Raw genomic sequence first — 6000 nt, forward strand, 5'->3', positions numbered from 1 at the left:
GTACTATCAGCATAAGTACTATCAGTGTGAGTACTGTTAGTATGAATACTATCAGTGTGAGTGCAATCAGTGTGAGTACTATCAGTAAGAGTATTGTCACAATGAGTGCCTGTCAGTGTGAGTACTGTAAATAGGAACGCTCTCTATGAGTACTATCAATAGGAGTACAATCAACATGAGTGCTATCAGTATGAGTACTGTCAGTATGAGTACTATCAGTATGATTATTATCAGTATGAGTACTATCAGTGTAAATACTATTAGTAAGAGTACTGTGACAATGAGTACAGTCACTATGACTACTGTCTGTGTGAGTACTGTCAGTATCAGGGCTCTGAGAGAGTAGTATCAGTGTGGGTACTGTCAGGGCGAGTACAAGGGGTTTGTGTACCACCAATTCTCTCAGTACTCCACAGCTTAATGCTGGCATATCATTTAGTCATGGCCATCATTTGACTGTGCTTTTATTTTGAAAGGAGTTTGTCAATTTCTTGTTAATTGGCAGGACCTTTGTTAATGTAATTATTTAGTTAGTTTTTGCAACAGTTTGCAGTACAGTTTCATGAGTTTACATTCATGTTACATTATCAAAAATAATTTTAATTGAATTTTCACTTTGAAAATAAATTATACAGTAAAAGATTCAGACAAGGGTCTTGTATTAAGTTTTCATTTTATTTTAATTTTATTTATTTTTAAATTTTTGAATGATATGTGCATGTTATTTTAATTAGTTTTTTATTTCTCATTTTCTTGTTTTATTCAATTTTGTCCTTTGAATTTTATTTAAGTTTCCTACTTTAATTTGTTTGTTTCGTTTGATTATATTTAAATTTTATTTTCATGTTAATTTTTTTGTCCACAAAAATGCAACTTTTATTTTATTGATTAATTTTAGGTTTTCAAATTTAATATCATTATAAAATTATTTAAATTTTTAATTTTTGATGCATTTTGATTTAATTTTATTTCTCTTAAATTTAAGACTAAAATTATGACTTTAATTTATTTGATTTCACGTTTTAATATTTTTATTTCACTTTTATTTCATAAATTATCATTTTGGTCAATATCTTTTACGATTAAGTTCTTATTTTTTTATTTTATCTTATTTAAAGTTATTTTATTGTATCTTATTTTACTTTATTTTAGATTTTTATTTAGTTTTAACTTATTTTTTTAATTTCTCTGACTTTTATTTTAATTTTCTATATATTTTAATTTATTGTAATCATGAAAAATATTTTATTTTATTGTTTTGAATTAAATTCCTTTTTTTCAGTTTATTTAATTTCAAAATAATACCTAATTTAATTAATAGTATTTCATTTTCGTAATTTACTTTATTTTTTATTTTATTTTACTTCATTAGGCCCTTATGGTCAAGTATAAATTAGTTAAGTTTCATCTAGTTTACTGCAGTTAACTCAGCTGGTTTTGGTCAGATTCCCAGTTGAATGAAACCTAGTTGTTTTTTTTTTTCTAGAATCTTTTTTCTGGACCTTTGAATCCTGCTCTTTCCAGATATGTTGGAAGTACTGGAGTAAAACTGAAATTTTTCTGAGTTTTTCAAAGTGAAGTTGGTTTTTGTCCTTCACTGTGAGGAACTCTTGACTTCAGATTTTTTTTTATTTGTATATTTTGGGCTTATTTTAGCATCTTTGCTAAGCTAAGTGGCACTGCATCCACACCAGTGAGGTTCTCTCCTCGAGAACCAGGTGGAGAATGTTTACAAGGCTAAACACACCATGCTAATACTAGCACCTAGCTAGCTCTGTTCTGTGAATGTTAGGGAGTTGGTATCAGTTACATTAGCATGTTCTGAGTGTCCAGCTGAATAGGTTCTGGATTTTATTTGTTGTGGAGGCCACAGTCTAGAGAGGGTTCTCTAGCAAAGCTTATAACATTTTAGAGCAATAAGCTAACATCGTTTCTGTGACTAAGTTTGAATGTAAAGAACTTTTTTGTGGTTCTTCTGAAAATGACCGTCTATATGTATTGTTTAAAAGTTATACTGTAAAAACTGTGTGAAATGGCTTTAGCTAACAAATGCTAATCGGCTAAATGAGCCTCATTGGTTCAGCTGGACGTGTTCAAAATGGCCGCTAACTCCTTTTGAAATTAGCTCAGTTACGTCAAGACTTAAACACCATTTAGAACATCTGAGGCTATGTTCTCCTATGCTCTCCTACATTTTCCTATATTCAGCTCGGCATCATGAGGCAGTTCCTTCAGGATGTTCTGAGCTAGCTATGCAAACCACTATCAGGCGTCGGCTCTTCCTGCAGACCCCGGTGGAGTCAGTCCATGTCTGAAGGTTCACGCCGGCAGGTTCCAGACGAGAATCGTGTCACATTTCAGAGCGGGGGTGTGGGGGTGTGTGTGTGGGGGGAGGGTGACAGGGGGTGAGAGAGGGGTGTAAAGGGGGCCAAGAAAGGGGGGCAGGCTGAAAGGTGGGGTTGCAGCTGTTAATTTCAGTTTCTGAGGAGCGTCTCCAGGTCTCAACACCTGATCCAATTTGAAAACCATCAGTTGCTGTTGAGATGTGGGAGTGGGCAGAACCGGGTTCACAAGACCCGTCCTGGACCAGGAAGCGCCGCGAATCACTCCATTCATTTGATGTTGTTTTTAATCATCGCTACTAAAAAAACGACAGAATAAACATGCCTCCCTTATGTAATGAGACGTATTTGCAGGTCATTACATGCATAAAATTATTACTACAAAACCCTTTTTTTTTTAACTTTTTTTCCTCACCAGAAAGCTCGGGAATACAAACCTCAGGGTAGAAAGCAACACTTTTTTCTCAATGTGTAACACAGTAATAACTATTTGATAATGTAAATAGATTATATAATGTTATCATTTCATCTTTAATTTTCCTTAGTGACATCTCATCATAACTCCCTACAAAAAGTGGCAAATTCTTCTCCGAGGTGTTTCTCAGTGCGATGCCGTGACATAACCAGGTCCAGTGATAATACATAACCCGTCGTCATGGAGATCAGCTTTCAACAAAACATCCTACTACTAAATACTCCCCGCCTTCATCAGTACACAGTACTTTAAGTACTTGTATCTTGATAGTACTTTACAGGTTTTATTATTTGCACATATGTCCGATGGTCATACACCACAGAGTTCTCCGTCTAGAGAGCACCTCCATCCTGGGGAAGTGACCGGCTGGATGTCTTTGTTTTGATTGACAGCTGACCCAGATGGGGGTGTGGAGAATAAAGGGATGGAGGGATGAAGGGGTGAAGTGATGGAGGGATCCCTGTGAGGGACCACGGGTGGGTTACGGTTCTTCCACAAACATGGGGAACAGGTTCTGCTGGCGTCACTATTTAACAGTAATAACAGGGTTATTACTGTGGTGTGTGTGTCTGAGCCGTGCCTTTGAGTGACAGGTCAACACACACACAAACACCCTACTGTAATTCAATGTAATTCCTGTAGTAGAGAGTAGAAGATGGAAGGTGTGTGGCTGCAGTTAAAGGAACCCCAGCAGGAGGACAAGTTGTCTCAGATGCGTCTCCCTCCACCCGGGTTCCTCAAGCCCACTGGGTTCCTCCGGACCGTATTCTCTCCGGTTCCCCGGCTGAACATTCCACCCCCCTTCAGCCTGATGCTTCGTCCTTTGGAGAACGTGGTGCTTCAGATCCAGCCCAGAACCAAAGACGCACAATGGGAAACCCGTCCAACATGGGTTCTTCTTGATCAGTCAGTGTCATTGGGTGGAACCATCTACCAGACATGATGGAGCTTACCAAGAGGGAACCTTCAGTAGGGCTGGGGTAGAACCAAGGAATGGACAAAACCCTTGAAATAGCCAGGGTGGAACCCTTGTTAGAACCTGGCTTTGTGTTCTGGACCCCCTGCCCCCCTGCTGCAGGTGGAGGATGAAGGGATGGGGCAGGGCATGAGTGGAGGGGGCGGAGTCTTAGCGAGCTTGTGTGAGGAAGCTAGTGGTAATTTGTTTTTTTTCCTTGGGGGGGGTGGACCTTCCACCTCTGCTGCATCAAAGCATCCCTCAGATGTTCTCTGCCCCTTTAGCTCCTGCGATGGTCCACTGGTCCTCCAGGTAGTTTGATCTCAGAGTAGCAGAGCTGGTTGGTCTTGGAGGCTCTGGCCCCGCTGAAGTTTAAGTTTCTCTGCATCCACGGACAGACGCTGGAACCTCTTTCTTCTCCTTCGTTTGTTTGTTGGAAATTGTTTTTGTGGAATAAAAGGAGGTTTACATTTACCACTGCAGGACATGATACTTTTTTTGATCCCCCAGATATTTCCAACCCCACCACCACTCTAGGGCCCCTTCCCCTTAGATCAGGGATGTCAAAGTCAAATACACAGAGGGACAAAAAAACAAATTTGTCACAAGCCGAGGGCAGGACTAATTCAGTGTTTATTAAACATATTGAACTGATTGAGCATAGCCTATTGAACCAAGACCTAAATGCATAATGAAATTGCATGCATTATAAACTGAAAATGCAATATCATGCTGCTCTACGATCATATCAATCACTGCTTTCAAATAGTAAAATGAGAAAAATCAATAAATCAATAAATCAATAAATCAAATCAGTTGTATTCTTTCTGATGGCTCCTATCTGAAATTAGTACATTAACTGAAAAATAAATCCACTAACTAAAAAATAAATATAAATAAATAAAATAAATTAAATCATAAAAATAAATAAAATAATAATAAAAATGATAAATAAAATAATAAATTAAAACACAAAAGTCTATTGCACACAGACAAAACAATACTTTCTTCAAAGAAAAATCACATGTCTTGTAGAAAAAGATGTAAAAATTAATCTGAATTAAACATTAATATACGTTAATGCTCCAATGATCACTGGTCTAAGGCTGAGCCTGATACTTGGTGGTGTCTCATCTTTTGTACAAGTTCATTAATGTTCGGGGTCAGGCTCTGAGATGAGGAAATCCTCAGGATTGAGTGAAGGTGCTTATCACTAAGACGGCTCCTGTGTGATGTTTTGTTTAGCTTCATCAAAGAGAACAGTTGGTCACACAGGTATGTGCTGCCAAACATAGAGAGCGTCTGACCAGCTTGAATGCGCAGCTCGGGCATTGTGTTTGGGATGAAACGTGCAAACTCAGCAACACCCACTAATATTTTTCCTTCATTGTGTCATTGCACTGGAGCTCAATCAACTCCATTTGTAGGTTTGATGGTGCGCTTTCCACGTCAACTGCAAAAGGATTGCCGAATAGTTCAAACCTGCTTCGGCGTTGAAAGTCGGCAGCAAGTATGTTGAGTTTATCGACAAACTGTGCACTTGGGAACACAGCGGTAGAGAACTTCTCTTTCATGGTCTGGCAGCTGGGAAAGTGGCTCAAGTTTTCTCTCCACATCTGCAGCCAAACTTTCTCCACATAAAAGACACAAAGGTTTGCCTTTTACATCCGCGAACATGTGCTCTGCCAACCACCTGCCTTGAAATTCCCTGTTCTCAGCGTCCACCTTTCATTTAGCGATTTTTGGGGAGGAGGTAGCTGAAATTCGGCATCTGCTCTTGCTGCTAATGAAGGATGAATCCAAAGACCGATAGCTGTCTGCAGTGAATTCGCGGGGTATCGTTACATTGTGGGGAATGTAGTATTGGTGTGTTCAAATGCACCAATACTACATATTATTATTAGATCCGGCGTTTGAACGCTGGATCTAATAATAATAATCAATTTCATCCCAGGGGCCAGAGATAACTTGTTCACGGGCCGGATCTGGCTCGCGGGCCTTGACTTTGACATATGTGCCTTAGATGAACTAATGAAACTGGAGATGTGAAGTTCTATGGGACACACTAACAGCGGCTAAGCTAGCTCATCACGGACCGACATACCCTCACCTTCACATTCTCTAACAAGTAGGGTAATATTTTTTTTACAACTCTTTGTCTCCATTTCTAAAAATCTTTAGATTTTACTTTTTCCCCCATAAATTTTCAAAAAGTGTTCTGAGGTTTT

Source organism: Fistularia commersonii, chromosome 10 (assembly GCF_037954325.1).
Source record: "Fistularia commersonii isolate RoL2024-O1a breed Wild chromosome 10, RoL_Fcom_v1.0, whole genome shotgun sequence".
NCBI lineage: Eukaryota > Metazoa > Chordata > Actinopteri > Syngnathiformes > Fistulariidae > Fistularia > Fistularia commersonii.